The following is a 13,967-nucleotide window of genomic DNA, read 5'->3' as shown; positions in this document are numbered from 1 at the left end:
CTTCAAAAGTATCTTTGGGGGTCCGTGCCTGAGGTCTCCAGCAGCCCTGCTCCGAATGTGCGAACGTCTGCAGATAGATCGCAGCCAGAAAGAGCTAGCCTGGAAAGCAGTTGCTCAGCCTCATCTGCCCATGGCACTGCTCGCACAGAGGCACAGAGACTGGGGCTGCTTGCTTGTCTTGCACACTCAAAATTCAGACGTACCTGAGGTGGTCTGTGCCGGGCGCTGCCGGCAGCCCTGCTCTGAATATGCGAACGTCTGCAGACAGATTGCAGGCAGAAAGAGCTAGCCTGGAAAGCTGTTGCTCAGCCTCATCAGTCCATGGCACTGCTCGCGCAGAGAGACAGAGACTGGGGCTTCTTGCTTGTCTTGCTACACCAAACTTGGAAAGTCATTTCGGAATGAGGGAGGTCCCTGGCAGGCTCCTTTCACAGCCCTGCTTCGAAAATGTGAACGTCTGCAGATAGCTCGCAGCCAGAAAAAGCTGGCTTGTAAAGCTGTTGCTCAGCCTCATCTGCCCATTGCAATGCTCCCACAGAGGCACAGAGACTGGGGCTGCTTGCTTGTCTTGCCACCTCAAACTTCAAACGTAGGTTAGGGGGTCCGTGCCGGGCCCCACAGGCAGCCCTGCTCTGAAAATGCGAACGTCTGCAGATAGCTGGCAGCCAGAAAGAGCTAGCCTGGAAAGCTGTTGCTCAGCCTCATCTGCCCATGGCACTGCTCGCACAGAGGCACAGAGACTGGGACTGCTTGCTTGTCTTTCCCCCCAAACTTCACATGTATATTAGGTGGTCCGTGCTAAGCGCCTCCGGCAGCCCTGCTGTGAAAATGCGAACGTGTGCTGATAGATCGCAGACAGAAAGTGCTAGCCTGGAAAGCTGTTGCTCAGCCTCATCTGCCCATGGCACTGCTCGCACAGAGGCACAGAGACTGGGGCTGCTTGCTGGTCTCGTCCCCTCCAAATTCAAACGTAGCTTAGGTGGTCCTTGCAGGGGGCCTCCGGCAGGCCTTCTCCGAAAATGCGAACGTCTGCAGATAGCTGGCAGCCAGAAAGAGCTAGCCTGGAAAGCTGTTGCTCAGCCTCATCTGCCCATGGCACTGCTCGCACAGAGGCACAGAGACTGGGGCTGCTTGCTGGTCTTGTCCCCTCCAAAATCAAACGTAGCTTAGGTGGTCCTTGCAGGGGGCCTCCGGCAGGCCTTCTCCGAAAATGCGAACGTCTGCAGATAGCTCGCAGCCAGAAAGAGCTAGCCTGGAAAGCTGTTGCTCAGCCTCATCTGCCCATGGCACTGCTCGCACAGAGGCACAGAGACTGGGGCTGCTTGCTTCTCTTTCCCCCTCAAACTTCAAACGTAAATTAGGTTGTCCTTGCAGGGGGCCTGCAGCAGACCTGATGTGAAAATGCGAACGTCTGCAGATAGCTCGCAGGCAGAAAGAGCTAGCCTGGAAAGCGGTTGCTCAGCCTCATCTGCCCATGGCACTGCTCGCAGAGAGGCACAGAGACTGGGGCTGCTTGCTTGTGTTGCGCCCTCAAACTTCAAAAGTATCTTTGGGGGTCCGTGCCTGAGGTCTCCAGCAGCCCTGCTCCGAATATGCGAACGTCTGCAGATAGATCGCAGACAGAAAGAGCTAGCCTGGAAAGCTGTTGCTCAGCCTCATCTGCCCGTGGCACTACTCGCACAGAGGCACAGAGACTGGGGCTGCTTGCTTGTCTTGCCACCTCAAACTTCAAATGTAACTTAGGTGGTCCGTGCCGGGCCACAAAGGCAGCCCTGCTCTGAAACTGCGAACGTGTGCAGATAGCTCGCAGGCAGAAAGAGCTAGCCTGGAAAGCTGTTGCTCAGCCTCATCTGCCCATGGCACTGGTCGCACAGAGGCACAGAGACTGGGGCTGCTTGCTTGTCTTGCCTCCTCAAACTTCACATGTATATTAGGTGGTCCGTGCTGGGCGCCTCCGTCAGCCCTGCTGTGAAAATGCGAACGTGTGCAGATAGCTCGCAGGCAGAAAGAGCTAGCCTGGAAAGCTGTTGCTCAGCCTCATCTGCCCATGGCACTGATCGCACAGAGGCACAGAGACTGGGGCTGCTTGCTTGTGTTGCACCCTCAAACTTCAAAAGTATCTTTGGGGGTCCGTGCCTGAGGTCTCCAGCAGCCCTGCTCCGAATGTGCGAACGTCTGCAGATAGATCGCAGACAGAAAGAGCTAGCCTGGAAAGCAGTTGCTCAGCCTCATCTGCCCATGGCACTGCTCTCACAGAGGCACAGAGACTTTGGCTGCTTGCTTGTCTTGCACACTCAAAATTCAGACGTAGCTGAGGTGGTCTGTGCCGGGCGCTGCCGGCAGCCCTGCTCTGAATATGCGAACGTCTGCAGACAGATTGCAGGCAGAAAGAGCTAGCCTGGAAAGCTGTTGCTCAGCCTCATCAGTCCATGGCACTGCTCGCGCAGAGAGACAGAGACTGGGGCTTCTTGCTTGTCTTGCTACACCAAACTTGGAAAGTCATTTCGGAATGAGGGAGGTCCCTGGCAGGCTCCTTTCACAGCCCTGCTTCGAAAATGTGAACGTCTGCAGATAGCTCGCAGCCAGAAAAAGCTGGCCTGTAAAGCTGTTGCTCAGCCTCATCTGCCCATTGCAATGCTCCCACAGAGGCACAGAGACTGGGGCTGCTTGCTTGTCTTGCCACCTCAAACTTCAAACGTAGGTTAGGGGGTCCGTGCCGGGCCCCACAGGCAGCCCTGCTCTGAAAATGCGAACGTCTGCAGATAGCTGGCAGCCAGAAAGAGCTAGCCTGGAAAGCTGTTGCTCAGCCTCATCTGCCCATGGCACTGCTCGCACAGAGGCACAGAGACTGGGACTGCTTGCTTGTCTTTCCCCCCAAACTTCACATGTATATTAGGTGGTCCGTGCTAAGCGCCTCCGGCAGCCCTGCTGTGAAAATGCGAACGTGTGCTGATAGATCGCAGACAGAAAGTGCTAGCCTGGAAAGCTGTTGCTCAGCCTCATCTGCCCATGGCACTGCTCGCACAGAGGCACAGAGACTGGGGCTGCTTGCTGGTCTCGTCCCCTCCAAATTCAAACGTAGCTTAGGTGGTCCTTGCAGGGGGCCTCCGGCAGGCCTTCTCCGAAAATGCGAACGTCTGCAGATAGCTGGCAGCCAGAAAGAGCTAGCCTGGAAAGCTGTTGCTCAGCCTCATCTGCCCATGGCACTGCTCGCACAGAGGCACAGAGACTGGGGCTGCTTGCTGGTCTTGTCCCCTCCAAAATCAAACGTAGCTTAGGTGGTCCTTGCAGGGGGCCTCCGGCAGGCCTTCTCCGAAAATGCGAACGTCTGCAGATAGCTCGCAGCCAGAAAGAGCTAGCCTGGAAAGCTGTTGCTCAGCCTCATCTGCCCATGGCACTGCTCGCACAGAGGCACAGAGACTGGGGCTGCTTGCTTCTCTTTCCCCCTCAAACTTCAAACGTAAATTAGGTTGTCCTTGCAGGGGGCCTGCAGCAGACCTGATGTGAAAATGCGAACGTCTGCAGATAGCTCGCAGGCAGAAAGAGCTAGCCTGGAAAGCGGTTGCTCAGCCTCATCTGCCCATGGCACTGCTCGCAGAGAGGCACAGAGACTGGGGCTGCTTGCTTGTGTTGCGCCCTCAAACTTCAAAAGTATCTTTGGGGGTCCGTGCCTGAGGTCTCCAGCAGCCCTGCTCCGAATATGCGAACGTCTGCAGATAGATCGCAGACAGAAAGAGCTAGCCTGGAAAGCTGTTGCTCAGCCTCATCTGCCCGTGGCACTACTCGCACAGAGGCACAGAGACTGGGGCTGCTTGCTTGTCTTGCCACCTCAAACTTCAAATGTAACTTAGGTGGTCCGTGCCGGGCCACAAAGGCAGCCCTGCTCTGAAACTGCGAACGTGTGCAGATAGCTCGCAGGCAGAAAGAGCTAGCCTGGAAAGCTGTTGCTCAGCCTCATCTGCCCATGGCACTGGTCGCACAGAGGCACAGAGACTGGGGCTGCTTGCTTGTCTTGCCTCCTCAAACTTCACATGTATATTAGGTGGTCCGTGCTGGGCGCCTCCGTCAGCCCTGCTGTGAAAATGCGAACGTGTGCAGATAGCTCGCAGGCAGAAAGAGCTAGCCTGGAAAGCTGTTGCTCAGCCTCATCTGCCCATGGCACTGATCGCACAGAGGCACAGAGACTGGGGCTGCTTGCTTGTGTTGCACCCTCAAACTTCAAAAGTATCTTTGGGGGTCCGTGCCTGAGGTCTCCAGCAGCCCTGCTCCGAATGTGCGAACGTCTGCAGATAGATCGCAGACAGAAAGAGCTAGCCTGGAAAGCAGTTGCTCAGCCTCATCTGCCCATGGCACTGCTCTCACAGAGGCACAGAGACTTTGGCTGCTTGCTTTTCTTGCACACTCAAAATTCAGACGTAGCTGAGGTGGTCTGTGCCGGGCGCTGCCGGCAGCCCTGCTCTGAATATGCGAACGTCTGCAGACAGATTGCAGGCAGAAAGAGCTAGCCTGGAAAGCTGTTGCTCAGCCTCATCAGTCCATGGCACTGCTCGCGCAGAGAGACAGAGACTGGGGCTTCTTGCTTGTCTTGCTACACCAAACTTGGAAAGTCATTTGGGAATGAGGGAGGTCCCTGGAAGGCTCCTTTCACAGCCCTGCTTCGAAAATGTGAACGTCTGCAGATAGCTCGCAGCCAGAAAAAGCTGGCCTGTAAAGCTGTTGCTCAGCCTCATCTGCCCATTGCAATGCTCCCACAGAGGCACAGAGACTGGGGCTGCTTGCTTGTCTTGCCACCTCAAACTTCAAACGTAGGTTAGGGGGTCCGTGCCGGGAGCCTCCGGCAGCCCTGCTTTGAAAATGCGAACGTCTGCAGATAGCTCGCAGGCAGAAAGAGCTAGCCTCGAAAGCTGTTGCTCAGCCTCATCTGCCCATGGCACTGCTCGCACAGAGGCACAGAGACTGAGGCTGCTTGCTTGTCTTGCCACCTTCAACATCAAATGTATATTTGGGGGTCCGTGCAAAGGGCCTCTAGCAGCCCTGCTCTGAAAATGCGAACGTCTGCAGATAGCTGGCAACCAGAAAGAGCTATCCTGGAAAGCTGTTGCTCAGCCTCATCTGCCCATGGCACTGCTCGCACAGAGGCACAGAGACTGGGGCTGCTTGCTGGTCTTGTCCCCTCCAAATTCAAAAGTAGCTTAGGTGGTCCTTGCAGGGGGCCTCCGGCAGGCCTTCTCCGAAAATGCGAACGTCTGCAGATAGCTGGCAGCCAGAAAGAGCTAGCCTGGAAAGCTGTTGCTCAGCCTCATCTGCCCATGGCACTGCTCGCACAGAGGCACAGAGACTGGGGCTGCTTGCTTGTGTTGCACCCTCAAACTTCAAAAGTATCTTTGGGGGTCCGTGCCCGAGGACTCCAGCAGCCCTGCTTCGAATATGCGAACGTCTGCAGATAGCTCGCAGCCAGAAAGAGCTAGCCTGGAAAGCTGTTGCTCAGCCTCATCTGTCCATGGCACTGCTCGCACAGAGGCACAGAGACTGGGGCTGCTTGCTTGTGTTGCACCCTCAAACTTCAAAAGTATCTTTGGGGGTCCGTGCCTGAGGTCTCCAGCAGCCCTGCTCCGAATATGCGAACGTCTGCATATAGATCGCAGACAGAAAGAGTTAGCCTGGAAAGCTGTTGCTCAGCCTCATCTGCCCATGGCACTGCTCGCACAGAGGCACAGAGACTTTGGCTGCTTGCTTGTCTTGCACACTCAAAATTCAGACGTAGCTGAGGTGGTCTGTGCCGGGCGCTGCCGGCAGCCCTGCTCTGAATATGCGAACGTCTGCAGACAGATTGCAGGCAGAAAGAGCTAGCCTGGAAAGCTGTTCCACAGCCTCATCAGTCCATGGCACTGCTCGCGCAGAGAGACAGAGACTGGGGCTTCTTGCTTGTCTTGCTACACCAAACTTGGAAAGTCATTCGGGAGTGAGGGAGGTCCCTGGCAGGCTCCTTTCCCAGCCCTGCTTCGAAAATGTGAACGTCTGCAGATAGCTCGCAGCCAGAAAAAGCTGGCCTGTAAAGCTGTTGCTCAGCCTCATCTGCCCATTGCACTGCTCCCACAGAGGCACAGAGACTGGGGCTGCTTGCTTGTCTTGCCACCTTCAACATCAAATGTATATTTGGGGGTCCGTGCAAAGGGCCTCTAGCAGCCCTGCTCTGAAAATGCGAACGTATGCAGATAGCTGGCAGCAAGAAAGAGCTATCCTGGAAAGCTGTTGCTCAGCCTCATCTGCCCACGGCACTGCTCGCACAGAGGCACAGAGACTGGGGCTGCTTGCTGGTCTTGTCCCCTCCAAATTCAAACGTAGCTTAGGTGGTCCTTACAGGGGGCCTCCGGTAGGCTTTCTCCGAAAATGCGAATGTCTGCAGATAGCTCGCAGGCAGAAAGAGCTAGCCTGGAAAGCTGTTGCTCAGCCTCATCTGCCCATGGCACTGCTCGCACAGAGGCACAGAGACTGGGACTGCTTGCTTGTCTTGCCCCCCCAAACTTCACATGTATATTAGGTGGTCCGTGCTGGGCGCCTCCGTCAGCCCTGCTGTGAAAATGCGAACGTGTGCAGATAGATCGCACGCAGAAAGTGCTAGCCTGGGAAGCTGTTGCTCAGCCTCATCTGCCCATGGCACTGCTCGCACAGAGGCACAGAGACTGGGGCTGCTTGCTGGTCTTGTCTCCTCCAAATTCAAACGTAGCTTAGGTGGTCCTTGCAGGGGGCCTCCGGCAGGCCTTCTCCGAAAATGCGAACGTCTGCAGATAGCTCGCAGCCAGACAGAGCTAGCCTGGAAAGCGGTTGCTCAGCCTCATCTGCCCATGGCACTGCTCGCAGAGAGGCACAGAGACTGGGGCTGCTTGCTTGTGTTGCGCCCTCAAACTTCAAAAGTATCTTTGGGGGTCCGTGCCTGAGGTCTCCAGCAGCCCTGCTCCGAATATGCGAACGTCTGCAGATAGATCGCAGACAGAAAGAGCTAGCCTGGAAAGCTGTTGCTCAGCCTCATCTGCCCGTGGCACTACTCGCACAGAGGCACAGAGACTGGGGCTGCTTGCTTGTCTTGCCACCTCAAACTTCAAATGTAACTTAGGTGGTCCGTGCCGGGCCCCACAGGCAGCCCTGCTCTGAAACTGCGAACGTGTGCAGATAGCTCGCAGGCAGAAAGAGCTAGCCTGGAAAGCTGTTGCTCAGCCTCATCTGCCCATGGCACTGGTCGCACAGAGGCACAGAGACTGGGGCTGCTTGCTTGTCTTGCCTCCTCAAACTTCACATGTATATTAGGTGGTCCGGGCTGGGCGCCTCCGTCAGCCCTGCTGTGAAAATGCGAACGTGTGCAGATAGCTCGCAGGCAGAAAGAGCTAGCCTGGAAAGCTGTTGCTCAGCCTCATCTGCCCATGGCACTGATCGCAGAGAGGCACGCAGACTGGGGCTGCTTGCTTGTGTTGCACCCTCAAACTTCAAAAGTATCTTTGGGGGTCCGTGCCTGAGGTCTCCAGCAGCCCTGCTCCGAATGTGCGAACGTCTGCAGATAGATCACAGACAGAAAGAGCTAGCCTGGAAAGCAGTTGCTCAGCCTCATCTGCCCATGGCACTGCTCTCACAGAGGCACAGAGACTTTGGCTGCTTGCTTGTCTTGCACACTCAAAATTCAGACGTAGCTGAGGTGGTCTGTGCCGGGCGCTGCCGGCAGCCCTGCTCTGAATATGCGAACGTCTGCAGACAGATTGCAGGCAGAAAGAGCTAGCCTGGAAAGCTGTTGCTCAGCCTCATCTGCCCATGGCACTGCTCGCACAGAGGCACAGAGACTGGGGCTGCTTGCTGGTCTTGTCTCCTCCAAATTCAAACGTAGCTTAGGTGGTCCTTGCAGGGGGCCTCCGGCAGGCCTTCTCCGAAAATGCGAACGTCTGCAGATAGCTCGCAGCCAGACAGAGCTAGCCTGGAAAGCGGTTGCTCAGCCTCATCTGCCCATGGCACTGCTCGCAGAGAGGCACAGAGACTGGGGCTGCTTGCTTGTGTTGCGCCCTCAAACTTCAAAAGTATCTTTGGGGGTCCGTGCCTGAGGTCTCCAGCAGCCCTGCTCCGAATATGCGAACGTCTGCAGATAGATCGCAGACAGAAAGAGCTAGCCTGGAAAGCTGTTGCTCAGCCTCATCTGCCCGTGGCACTACTCGCACAGAGGCACAGAGACTGGGGCTGCTTGCTTGTCTTGCCACCTCAAACTTCAAATGTAACTTAGGTGGTCCGTGCCGGGCCCCACAGGCAGCCCTGCTCTGAAACTGCGAACGTGTGCAGATAGCTCGCAGGCAGAAAGAGCTAGCCTGGAAAGCTGTTGCTCAGCCTCATCTGCCCATGGCACTGGTCGCACAGAGGCACAGAGACTGGGGCTGCTTGCTTGTCTTGCCTCCTCAAACTTCACATGTATATTAGGTGGTCCGTGCTGGGCGCCTCCGTCAGCCCTGCTGTGAAAATGCGAACGTGTGCAGATAGCTCGCAGGCAGAAAGAGCTAGCCTGGAAAGCTGTTGCTCAGCCTCATCTGCCCATGGCACTGATCGCAGAGAGGCACGCAGACTGGGGCTGCTTGCTTGTGTTGCACCCTCAAACTTCAAAAGTATCTTAGGGGGTCCGTGCCTGAGGTCTCCAGCAGCCCTGCTCCGAATGTGCGAACGTCTGCAGATAGATCGCAGACAGAAAGAGCTAGCCTGGAAAGCTGTTGCTCAGCCTCATCTGCCCGTGGCACTACTCGCACAGAGGCACAGAGACTTTGGCTGCTTGCTTGTCTTGCCACCTCAAACTTCAAATGTAACTTAGGTGGTCCGTGCCGGGCCCCACAGGCAGCCCTGCTCTGAAACTGCGAACGTGTGCAGATAGCTCGCAGGCAGAAAGAGCTAGCCTGGAAAGCTGTTGCTCAGCCTCATCTGCCCATGGCACTGGTCGCACAGAGGCACAGAGACTGGGGCTGCTTGCTTGTCTTGCCTCCTCAAACTTCACATGTATATTAGGTGGTCCGTGCTGGGCGCCTCCGTCAGCCCTGCTGTGAAAATGCGAACGTGTGCAGATAGCTCGCAGGCAGAAAGAGCTAGCCTGGAAAGCTGTTGCTCAGCCTCATCTGCCCATGGCACTGATCGCAGAGAGGCACGCAGACTGGGGCTGCTTGCTTGTGTTGCACCCTCAAACTTCAAAAGTATCTTTGGGGGTCCGTGCCTGAGGTCTCCAGCAGCCCTGCTCCGAATGTGCGAACGTCTGCAGATAGATCGCAGACAGAAAGAGCTAGCCTGGAAAGCAGTTGCTCAGCCTCATCTGCCCATGGCACTGCTCTCACAGAGGCACAGAGACTTTGGCTGCTTGCTTGTCTTGCACACTCAAAATTCAGACGTAGCTGAGGTGGTCTGTGCCGGGCGCTGCCGGCAGCCCTGCTCTGAATATGCGAACGTCTGCAGACAGATTGCAGGCAGAAAGAGCTAGCCTGGAAAGCTGTTCCTCAGCCTCATCAGTCCATGGCACTGCTCGCGCAGAGAGACAGAGACTGGGGCTTCTTGCTTGTCTTGCTACACCAAACTTGGAAAGTCATTTGGGAGTGAGGGAGGTCACTGGCAGGCTCCTTTCACAGCCCAGCTTCGAAAATGTGAACGTCTGCAGATAGCTCACAGGCAGAAAGAGCTAGCCTGGAAAGCTGTTGCTCAGCCTCATCTGCCCATTGCACTGCTCCCACAGAGGCACAGAGACTGGGGCTGCTTGCTTGTCTTGCCACCTCAAACTTCAAACGTAGGTTAGGGGGTCCGTGCCGAGAGCCTCCGGCAGCCCTGCTTTGAAAATGCGAACGTCTGCAGATAGCTCGCAGGCAGAAAGGGCTAGCCTCGAAAGCTGTTGCTCAGCCTCATCTGCCCATGGCACTGCTCGCACAGAGGCACAGAGACTGAGGCTGCTTGCTTGTCTTGCCACCTTCAACATCAAATGTATATTTGGGGGTCCGTGCAAAGTGCCTCTAGCAGCCCTGCTCTGAAAATGCGAACGTCTGCAGATAGCTGGCAACCAGAAAGAGCTATCCTGGAAAGCTGTTGCTCAGCCTCATCTGCCCATGGCACTGCTCGCACAGAGGCACAGAGACTGGGGCTGCTTGCTGGTCTTGTCCCCTCCAAATTCAAACGTAGCTTAGGTGGTCCTTGCAGGGGGCCTCCGGCAGGCCTTCTCCGAAAATGCGAACGTCTGCAGATAGCTCTCAGGCAGAAAGAGCTAGCCTGGAAAGCTGTTGCTCAGCCTCATCTGCCCATGGCACTGCTCACACAGAGGCACAGAGACTGGGGCTGCTTGCTTCTCTTTCCCCCTCAAACTTCAAACGTAAATTAGGTTGTCCTTGCAGGGGGCCTGCAGCAGACCTGGTGTGAAAATGCGAACGTTTGCAGATAGCTCGCAGGCAGAAAGAGGTAGCCTGGAAAGCTCTTGCTCAGCCTCATCTGCCCATGGCACTGCTCGCACAGAGGCACAGAGACTGGGACTGCTTGCTTGTCTTGCCCCCCAAAACTTCACATGTATATTAGGTGGTCCGTGCTGGGCGCCTCTGTCAGCCCTGCTGTGAAACTGCGAACGTGCGCAGATAGATCGCAGACAGAAAGAGCTAGCCTGGAAAGCTGTTGCTCAGCCTCATCTGCCCATGGCACTACTCGCAGAGAGGCACAGAGACTAGTTCTGCTTCCTTGTCTTGCCACCTCAAAATTCAAATGTATCTAAAGTGGTCCGTGCAGGGGACTACAGCGGCGCAGCTCCGAAAATGCGAACGTCTGCAGATAGTTCGCGGGCAGAAAGCGCTAGCCTGGAAAGCTGTTGCTCAGCCTCATCTGCCCATGGCAGTGCTCGCACAGAGGCACAGAGACTGGGGTTGCTTCCTTGTCTTGCCACCTCAAAATTCAAATGTAGCAAAGGTGGTCCGTGCAGAGGGCTACTGCGGCGCTGCTCCGAAAATGCGAACGTCTGCAGATAGCTCGCAGCCAGAAAAAGCTGGCCTTCAAAGCTGTTGCTCAGCCTCATCTGCCCACGGCACTGCTCGCACAGAGGCACAGAGACTGGGGCTGCTTGCTTGTCTTGCCCCACCAAACTTCACATGTATATTAGGTGGTCCGTGCTGGGCGCCTCCGTCAGCCCTGCCTTGAAAATGCGAACGTCTGCAGATAGCTCGCAGGCAGAAAGTGCTAACCTGGAAAGCTGTTTCTCAGCCTCATCTGCCCATGGCACTGCTCGCACAGAGGCACAGAGACTGGGACTGCTTGCTTGTCTTGCCCCCCCAAACTTCACATGTATATTAGGTGGTCCGTGCTGGGCGCCTCCGTCAGCCCTGCTGTGAAAATGCGAACGTGTGCAGATAGATCGCAGACAGAAAGTGCTAGCCTGGAAAGCTGTTGCTCAGCCTCATCTGCCCATGGCACTGCTCGCACAGAGGCACAGAGACTGGGGCTGCTTGCTGGTCTTGTCCCCTCCAAAATCAAACGTAGCTTAGATGGTCCTTGCAGGGGGCCTCCGGCAGGCCTTCTCCGAAAATGCGAACGTCTGCAGATAGCTCTCAGGCAGAAAGAGCTAGCCTGGAAAGCTGTTGCTCAGCCTCATCTGCCCATGGCACTGCTCGCACAGAGGCACAGAGACTGGGGCTGCTTGCTTGTGTTGCACCCTCAAACTTCAAAAGTATCTTTGGGGGTCCGTGCCTGAGGTCTCCAGCAGCCCTGCTCCGAATATGCGAACGTCTGCGGATAGATCGCAGCCAGAAAGAGCTAGCCTGGAAAGCAGTTGCTCAGCCTCATCTGCCCATGGCACTGCTCTCACAGAGGCACAGAGACTTTGGCTGCTTGCTTGTCTTGCACACTCAAAATTCAGACGTACCTGAGGTGGTCTGTGCCGGGCGCTGCCGGCAGCCCTGCTCTGAATATGCGAACGTCTGCAGACAGATTGCAGGCAGAAAGAGCTAGCCTGGAAAGCTGTTGCTCAGCCTCATCAGTCCATGGCACTGCTCGCGCAGAGAGACAGAGACTGGGGCTTCTTCCTTGTCTTGCTACACCAAACTTGGAAAGTCATTTCGGAATGAGGGAGGTCCCTGGCAGGCTCCTTTCACAGCCCTGCTTCGAAAATGTGAACGTCTGCAGATAGCTCGCAGCCAGAAAAAGCTGGCCTGTAAAGCTGTTGCTCAGCCTCATCTGCCCATTGCACTGCTCCCACAGAGGCACAGAGACTGGGGCTGCTTGCTTGTCTTGCCACCTCAAAATTCAAATGTATCTAGGGTGGTCCGTGCAGGGGGATACGGCGGCGCAGCTCCGAAAATGCGAACGTCTGCAGATAGCTCGCAGGCAGAAAGTGCTACCCTGGAAAGCTGTTGCTCAGCCTCATCTGCCCATGGCACTGCTCGCACAGAGGCACAGAGACTGGGGCTGCTTGCTTGTCTTGCCAACTCAAACTTCAAACGTAGCTTAGGACGTACGTGCCGGGCGCCTCCGGCAGCCCTGTTCTGAAAATGCGAACGTCTGCATATAGCTGTCAGGCAGAAGGTGCTAGCCTGGAAAGATGTTGCTCAGCCTAATCTGCCCATGACACTGCTCGCACAGAGGCACAGAGACTGGAGCTGCTTGCTTGTCTTGCCATCTAAATCTTCAAATGTAGCCAGGGAATGGGGGTGTTCCCTGCCAGGCTCCTTCGCAGCAATGCTTCAAAAATGCGAACCTGTGCAGATAGCTGGCAGGCAGAAGGTGCTAGCCTGGAAAGCTGTTGCTCAGCCTCATCTGCCCATGGCACTACTCGCACAGAGGCACAGAGACTGGGGCTGCTTGCTTGTCTTGCCACCTCAAACTTCAAACATAGCTTAGGGGGTCCGTGCCGGGCGCCTCGGGCAGCCCTGCTTCGGAAATGCGAATATCTGCAGATAGCTCGCAGGCAGAATGCGCTAGCCTGGAAAGCTGTTGCTCAGCCTCATCTGCCCATGGCACTGCTCGCACAGAGGCACAGACACTGGGGCTGCTTGCTTGTCTTGCCACCTCAAACTTCCAATGTTAATTTGGGGGTCCGTGCCGGGCGCCTCCTGCAGTCTTACTCCAAAAATGCGAACGTCTGCAGATAGCTGGCAGGCAGAAGTGGCTAGCCTGGAAAGCTGTTGCTCAGCCTCATCTGCCCATGGCACTGCTCGCACAGAGGCACAGAGACTGGGACTGCTTGCTTGTCTTGCCCCCCCAAACTTCACATGTATATTAGGTGGTCCGTGCTGGGCGCCTCCGGCAGCCCTGCTGTGAAAATGCGAACGTGTGCAGATAGATCGCAGACAGAAAGAGCTAGCCTGGAAAGCTGTTGCTCAGCCTCATCTGCCCATGGCACTGCTCGCACAGAGGCACAGAGACTGGGGCTGCTTGCTTGTCTTGCACACTCAAAATTCAGACGTAGCTGAGGTGGTCTGTGCCGGGCGCTGACGGCAGCCCTGCTCTGAATATGCGAACGTGTGCAGATAGCTCGCAGGCAGAAAGAGCTAGCCTGGAAAGCTGTTGCTCAGCCTCATCTCCCCATTTCACTGCTCGCAGAGAGGCACAGAGACTAGTTCTGCTTCCTTGTCTTGCCACCTCAAAATTCAAATGTATCTAGGGTGGTCCGTGCAGGGGGATACGGCGGCGCAGCTCCGAAAATGCGAACGTCTGCAGATAGCTCGCAGGCAGAAAGTGCTACCCTGGAAAGCTGTTGCTCAGCCTCATCTGCCCATGGCACTGCTCGCACAGAGGCACAGAGACTGGGGCTGCTTGCTTGTCTTGCCAACTCAAACTTCAAACGTAGCTTAGGACGTACGTGCCGGGCGCCTCCGGCAGCCCTGTTCTGAAAATGCGAACGTCTGCATATAGCTGTCAGGCAGAAGGTGCTAGCCTGGAAAGCTGTTGCTCAGCCTCATCTGCCCATGACACTGCTCGCACAGAGGCACAGAGACTGGAGC

Source organism: Opisthocomus hoazin, chromosome 19, assembly GCF_030867145.1.
Source record: "Opisthocomus hoazin isolate bOpiHoa1 chromosome 19, bOpiHoa1.hap1, whole genome shotgun sequence".
Lineage (NCBI taxonomy): Eukaryota > Metazoa > Chordata > Aves > Opisthocomiformes > Opisthocomidae > Opisthocomus > Opisthocomus hoazin.
The sequence above is the reverse complement of the archived record's forward strand: the minus strand, read 5'-3'. Positions refer to the sequence as shown.